This window comes from Notamacropus eugenii, chromosome 1, assembly GCF_028372415.1.
Source record: "Notamacropus eugenii isolate mMacEug1 chromosome 1, mMacEug1.pri_v2, whole genome shotgun sequence".
Classification (NCBI taxonomy): Eukaryota; Metazoa; Chordata; class Mammalia; order Diprotodontia; family Macropodidae; genus Notamacropus; species Notamacropus eugenii.
In genome coordinates, this window is record NC_092872.1 from 637265945 (window position 1) to 637272785 (window position 6841).

The window sequence follows — 6841 nt, forward strand, 5'->3', positions numbered from 1 at the left end:
ATGTTTTTGGTTGTGAGTTGGAAGACTGAAGGTGTCCTTCCTTGAGCCAATACCACTCATCCCACAGTCCCTTCAGGTTGGTGAAATTATCTGAGCAACTTTTGAACTCTTCTTAATTTTGGTTCCAAAGGACCTCTGCTCCAGAAACATTTGTTAAACTAATGCTAGTTTAGTCCCACTTTGGTTGAAAAGCAACACTGCTTCAACAAGTGTATATCAAGTGGATTTGAATCTCAGTTTTGTCATTTACTTGCTTTCTGCATTTGGGCAAGTCTGAGACCCACTAAGACTTAATTTTCCTGATCTGGAAAATGGAGTTAATTATGCTTGTACTACCTACATTCCTCATTGCATTATTTTGAGGAAAGTGCTTTGGGGTCTCCTCTCCTCATCTAATTTGACATTGACATGGAAGACCCAGAATGTATTCAGGAGGTAAGGATGAGTCTACCCTGATCCTTTTTTTGTGAGGTTCCGATGCCTCTTTAATTGGCTCAAGAGGGGAATGGTGAGGTTTCCTGAGCAAACAAATTGACCATGACTCTAGAAGCTAAGCTAAGCTATATGCTAAACTACAGATGAATGTCAGTAATTCAGTTCAAAAGTCTGAGAGACGGAAAGGCAAGAGTTGCTTGTAAAGAAGTCCTCTGCAGAGAGAAAGGATATCTCTCTTTCCCTTTTCCTTCTGGCCATATAGCTTTGAAAGGGAGCAGTTACTGGACAAATAGAAAATATCATACATAGCAGAAATATTACATGGAGTAGAGATGAACATTCCAGACAGAAAGAGACACCCAGACCTGAGGAAGAAAGCAACTCGAGAAATGTGACCCCATAGCCACTCACCCAGCAAACATCGCAGCTAAGAGAAAGTTTTAAGAGAACTTCACAAAAAGAAAAAGGAAATCCATTTCCTGCAGTTATTTGTGAGTTTCATTTCCCACACATGTGCCCTACATGTAGGTCTCATTACAACATAGTTTAGGTTTGTATTTACTCTATTAATGCTATTTATTTGTAGGAGAGTGTACCTCATTTATGTGAAGCAGTTGTGCTCTTACAATACCGTTTTAATAGATGCCTTTATGAAGAATAAATTGTGCCCACTGGAGAGATTGTTAATGGGAAGAACACCAATGGGGACTCATAAGCTATCAAGTTAGAATGTAAACCCACAAGGTTACTTATACCTAGAACCAGAAGTAACCACCACCCAATGGGGTTCCAAGTGTGAGTATGAGTTGGGGAAGTACTCCAGATTAGGTGTCACATATTAATAGGAATCATTGCTAATTAAAACAACAACAGAAAATTATCAAGAGTCCCTGTGTTTTCAAAATTGTTAACTGATTTGGTAACAGTTTCAAATTGTAACATTTGAAGTAACAATGACTTTTAATAAAACAAAGTACCAAGTTCTGATTTGATGACTTAGGGAGGAGGAAAGGAATTAAACTTATTCTAAAGGAAAAAGACAATGGGAATTAAGAAATTTAGGAAGTTCTATCTTACATTCCTTTCCCTAGTGGCTTCCCATTTTGCTACTTTAGTTGAGTATTTTCCCATCCTATTTCTTTCTCCCCTTTGGATACCCTATATACCTAAATATGTCTCCTTCCTTCTCCTACTTTCATAATATCACCTTCATTTTTTCATACTTCCACATGTCATTAAAGTCTCTGAAATTCAAGACAGCTAATAGAGGATAAGGTGTAGACAGAATGAAGTTGTGGGAAAAGCACTGATTTCTGGAGTTCTTATTATATTCCAGATAAAATGTAAACTCCTTGAGGATAGGGAATATTTCTTTTTTTATCTATATATCCCCAGGGCCTAGCACAGTTTTTGGCACATAGGTGCCCCTTACAAACTGATTATTGATTGTTTCTGATCCACTACTAAATATGTGATGTTGGACATGTCACTTCATCTATCTGAGCAACAACTTTCACATCTGTAAATGAAGAGGTTGTGCTAGAAAATACCTAAGATTTGTTCTAGCTCTGACATTGATTAAGCTACTAAACTGCAATTCCATTCAATTCTCCAAGCAATTTCATAGTATAGACTATGTGGAAAACATTATACTACATGCTGAGAATACAAAGACAAAAAAAAAAGCCACCAGTGCCCTCAAGGAGCTTCCATATGAGGGAGGGGTACAGCAGTTAAACTGATAAGTGCAAGGTAATTTTAAAAAGAAGAGAACGGGGGCAGAGCCAAGATGGCGGAGTAGAAAGATGCACATACACATAGCTCCAAACCCACAACCCATAGAACGGCTACAGGGAAGTAACTCACAGCGAATTCTGCACCCAGAGGCCATGGAATATTGGAGCGAGGGAGATTTCTGTTCCAGAGAGACCTGCAAACCTCTCGCAGGGGGTCCTTCGCGCTGCGGACTGGGCGCTGGGACTGGGAGCTGAGTGCAGCCCTTCCGTGGCCGCGGCACCGAGAGGAAACGATCCGAGCAGGCTTCAGGGACGGGATCTCCAGCGGCCACGCGGGTCCCTCCACCCACAGAGGGACCTGCAAACCTCTCGCAAAAGGTCCATCACGCTGCAGACGCGGAGCCCAGCCCAGACCTGCCACGGCTGCTGCATGGAGAGATACAGATCTGAGCAGGCTTCAGGGACGGGATCTCCAGTGGCCACACAAGTCCCTCCACCCACAGGTGACGGGGGTAGGTGAGAGAGTCTCTTTGGCAGGTTGAGAGGGGAGTGGGGTGCCCCCATAACTCAGGCCCCCCCACCCTGGGAGCTGAGAGGCGGCTGCAGACAGGGGCTCCCCAAGGGGGCAGGAGCCGGGATCCATTGTGGAAGGTCTGTGCATAAATCCCCTGAGGGAACTGAGCCTGAGAGGCGGCCCTGCCCCTACCTGACCACCTGAACTTAATCTCGCACTGAATAGCAGCCCTGCCCCCGCCAAAAGCCCTAAGGCTGGAAGAAGCATTTGAATCTCAGACCCCAAATGCTGGCTGGGAGGATCAGGAAGAGAGGTGGGTGTGAGGAGAATATTCAGAGGTCAAGTCACTGGCTGGGGAGAATGCCCAGAAAAGGGAAAAGAAATAAGACTATAGAAGGATACTTTCTTGGTGAACAGGCATTTCCTCCCTTCCTTTCTGATGAGGAAGAACAATGCTTACCATCAGGCAAAGACACAGAAATCAAGGCTTCTGTGTCCCAGCCCACCCAATGGGCTCAGGCCATGGAAGAGCTCAAAAAGAATTTTGAAAATCAAGTTAGAGAGGTAGAGGAAAAGCTGGGAAGAGAAATGAGAGACATGAAGTCAAAGCATGAATAGCAGATCAGCTCCCTGCTAAAGGAGACCCAAAAAAATGTTGAAGAAATTAACACCTTGAAAACTAGCCTAACTCAATTGGCAAAAGAGGTTCAAAAAGCCAATGAGGAGAAGAATGCTTTCAAAAGCAGAATTAGCCAAATGGAAAAGGAGATTCAAAAGCTCACTGAAGAAAATAGTTCTTTCAAAATTAGAATGGCACAGATGGAGGCTAAGGACTTTATGCAAAACCAAGAAATCACAGAACAAAGAGAGAAGAATAGAAAAATGGAAGATAATGTGAAATATCTCATTGGAAAAACAATAGACCTGGAAAATAGATCCAGGAGAGACAATTTAAAAATTATGGGACTACCTGAAAGCCATGATCAAAAGAAGAGCCTAGACATCATCTTTCATGAAATTATCAAGGAAAACTGCCCTGAGATTCTAGAACCAGAGGGCAAAATAAATATTCAAGGAATCCACAGAACACCGCCTGAAAGAGATCCAAAAAGAGAAACTCCTAGGAACATTGTGGCCAAATTCCAGAGTTCCCAGGTCAAGGAGAAAATATTGCAAGCTGCTAGAAAGAAACAATTCAAGTATTGTGGAAATACAATCAGGATAACACAAAATCTAGCAGCTTCTACATTAAGGGATCGAAGGGCATGGAATAGGACATTCCAGAAGTCAAAGGAACTAGGACTAAAACCAAGAATCACCTACCCAGCAAAACTGAGTATAATACTTCAGGGGAAAAATTGGTCTTTCAATGAAATAGAGGATTTTCAAGCATTCTTGATGAAAAGACCAGAGCTGAAAAGAAAATTTGACTTTCAAACACAAGAATGAAGAGAACCATGAAAAGGTGAACAGCAAAGAGAAGTCATAAGGGACTTACTAAAGCTGAACTGTTTACATTCCTATATGGAAAGACAATATTTGTAACTCTTGAAACATTTCAGTATCTGGGTACTGGGTGGGATTACACACACACACATGCACACATGCACACATACATAGAGACAGAGTGCACAGAGTGAATTGAAGAGGATGGGATCATATCTTAAAAAAAATGAAATCAAGCAGTGAGAGAGAAATATATTGGGAGGAGAAAGGGAGAAATTGAATGGGGCAAATTTTCTCTCATAAAAGAGGCAAGCAAAAGACTCATTAGTGGAACGATAAAGAGGGGAGGTGAGAGAAAAACATGAAGTCTACTCTCATCACATTCCACTAAAGGAAAGAATAAAATGAACACTCATTTTGGTAGGAAAACCTATCTCACAATACAGGAAAGTGGGGGATAAGGGGACAAGCAGGGTGGGGGGGATGATAGAAGGGAGGGCATGGGGAGGAGAGTGCAATTCGAGGTCGACACTCAGGGGAGGGATAGGATCAAAAGAGAATAGAAGTAATGGGGGACAGGATAGGATGGAGGGAAATATAGTTAGTCCTATACAACACAACTATTATGGAAGTCATTTGCAAAACTACACAGATTTGGCCTATATTGAATTGCTTGCCTTCCAAAGGGAAGGGGTGGAGAGGGAGGGAGGTAAAGAAGTTGAAACTCAAAGTGTTAGGATCAACTGTCGAGTAATGTTCTTGCCACTAGGAAATAAGAAATACAGGTAAAGGGGTATAGAAAGCTATCTGGCCCTACAGGACAAAAGAGAAGACGGAGACAAGGGCAGAAAGGGATGATAAAAGAGAGAGCAGATTGGTCATAGGGGCAATTAGAATGCTTGGTGTTTGGGGGGGGAGGGGATAAAAGGGGAGAAAATTTGTAACCCAAAATTTTGTGAAAATGAATGTTAAAAGTTAAATAAATAAATTTAATTTAAAAAAATAAAATAAAATAAAATAAAATTTCTACTAGAAATGCCAAAAAAAAAAAATCCCAATGGTGGTTTTCAAAGGCAAAATGCCTTCCACACTCAGAGAAAGAAATATGGAAGTCATTCGCAGAATGTAGCAGATCATGTTTGTGTATGTGTATGTTTTTGTGTATCATGTTTTGATTTGTTATATGATTTCTTCCATTTATTTTAGTCCGACTACATAGCATGACTATAGTGAAAATGTACTCAATAGGAAAGTATGTGTAGAACCTATACAGAATTGTGTGCAGGCATGGGGAGGGAGGGGGGTAGTGGGGGGTAGGTGTGGAGGAGATAAAATCTCAGTTGTATGGCAGTGATTGTTAAACACTAAAAAAAAAAATTAAAAAATAATAAAAAAATAAAATTAAAAAAAAAAAGAAGAGAACACTAAAAATCAGGAGAATAAGGAAAGACTTGCAGCAATAGGCACCTGAGTGGAAGTTTGAAGGAAATTATATTCTAAAAGGTCAAAGGTCAGTGAATAAGTCTATAAGAAACTTAGAGGCCATCATTAATGACAGTCATGCCATTGGGTTGACTTTGATGGGATCAGAGTATGAAGTCAGTATTTTTTGTAGACAAAGATCCATTAGAACCAAGCTTTTCTGTCTTACTCAACCATAAGATTCGTGCTATGAGAGGAGTTTCTGATTGGATCCCTTCATTACAGTGAAGAAAGTAGAGAAAGCTCCACAGGAAACATATGCCAATATCGATGGATTGGATAAATGACTTAAAAAAATAGGGAAATCTATGGAGTTTTCCCTTATTCACGCTATTATAAGGAGATGGAAATTAAGCTACCCGAAGGACTCATTCTATATGGCATCTTGCACAAGAAAAACCTTGGTAGTCAAACCTTATAGCTAAATTTTCCTCAGAGTTTTTTTATGTTGTTGTTATTCTGAGCTTAGACAGAAATAATTAGGAGAGGATCCAGACTTTTTTTTAATTGTTCCAAGTAGCTGAGGAACATATTCTATCAATTGTCTTCATTGATTAAGTTGATGCTGTAGGGACAAAAGGCATGACTCAAATACAGGGGGGAAAAGAGAAATGCAGCACACAATGTTGGAATTGTTGAACCAATTGGATGGATTTGACTCTAGAAGAGATGTGAAAGTGATTATGGCCCCCACATAGAAACTTTGGATCCCGCACTATTCAGACCAGGATGACTCTAGAAGACTAAATATCCTCTTAAGCTAAAAATACTTAAGAGGACATCTTTCAGATTCATAGAGTACGAAATGACTTTAGCAGATGATGTAGCTTTAGATGGTTTGATCATGGCTAAAAATGGTTTGTCTGGGGCAGTTATCAAGGAAATTTGTAAAGAAGCTGGTCTGATGGCCCTAAAAGAACATAAAATGAAAGTAATAAATGAAGATGTTAAAAAAAATCGAAGAAAATATATACTTTATAAGAAATTAAAAGACACCCAGGGGGACTATATCTCTAAATGAACCATGATGTCTTCATAAAAGTTGTTAAAATTTTTCCAGACCTCCTGAAAAAACAATGCTGGGTGAATTTAAAAATACATACTCCAGTTGGCCTCTATCACCAACACATGTTATGTATCTTACTCAGATATGATGTGTGGGGTACTCATTAAACTATATTAGATTTTTTTTTTGTTCTCTGTGCTACATTATATTGCATAATAAGAT

At 40.0% G+C, this 6841-nt stretch overlaps 1 pseudogene; it reads left to right on the forward strand.

Moving 5' to 3' along the window:
- The first annotated feature begins 422 nt into the window (after window positions 1-422).
- Window positions 423-6634, forward strand: LOC140519366 (26S proteasome regulatory subunit 4 pseudogene; annotated as a pseudogene).
- The last annotated feature ends 207 nt before the right edge of the window (window positions 6635-6841 follow it).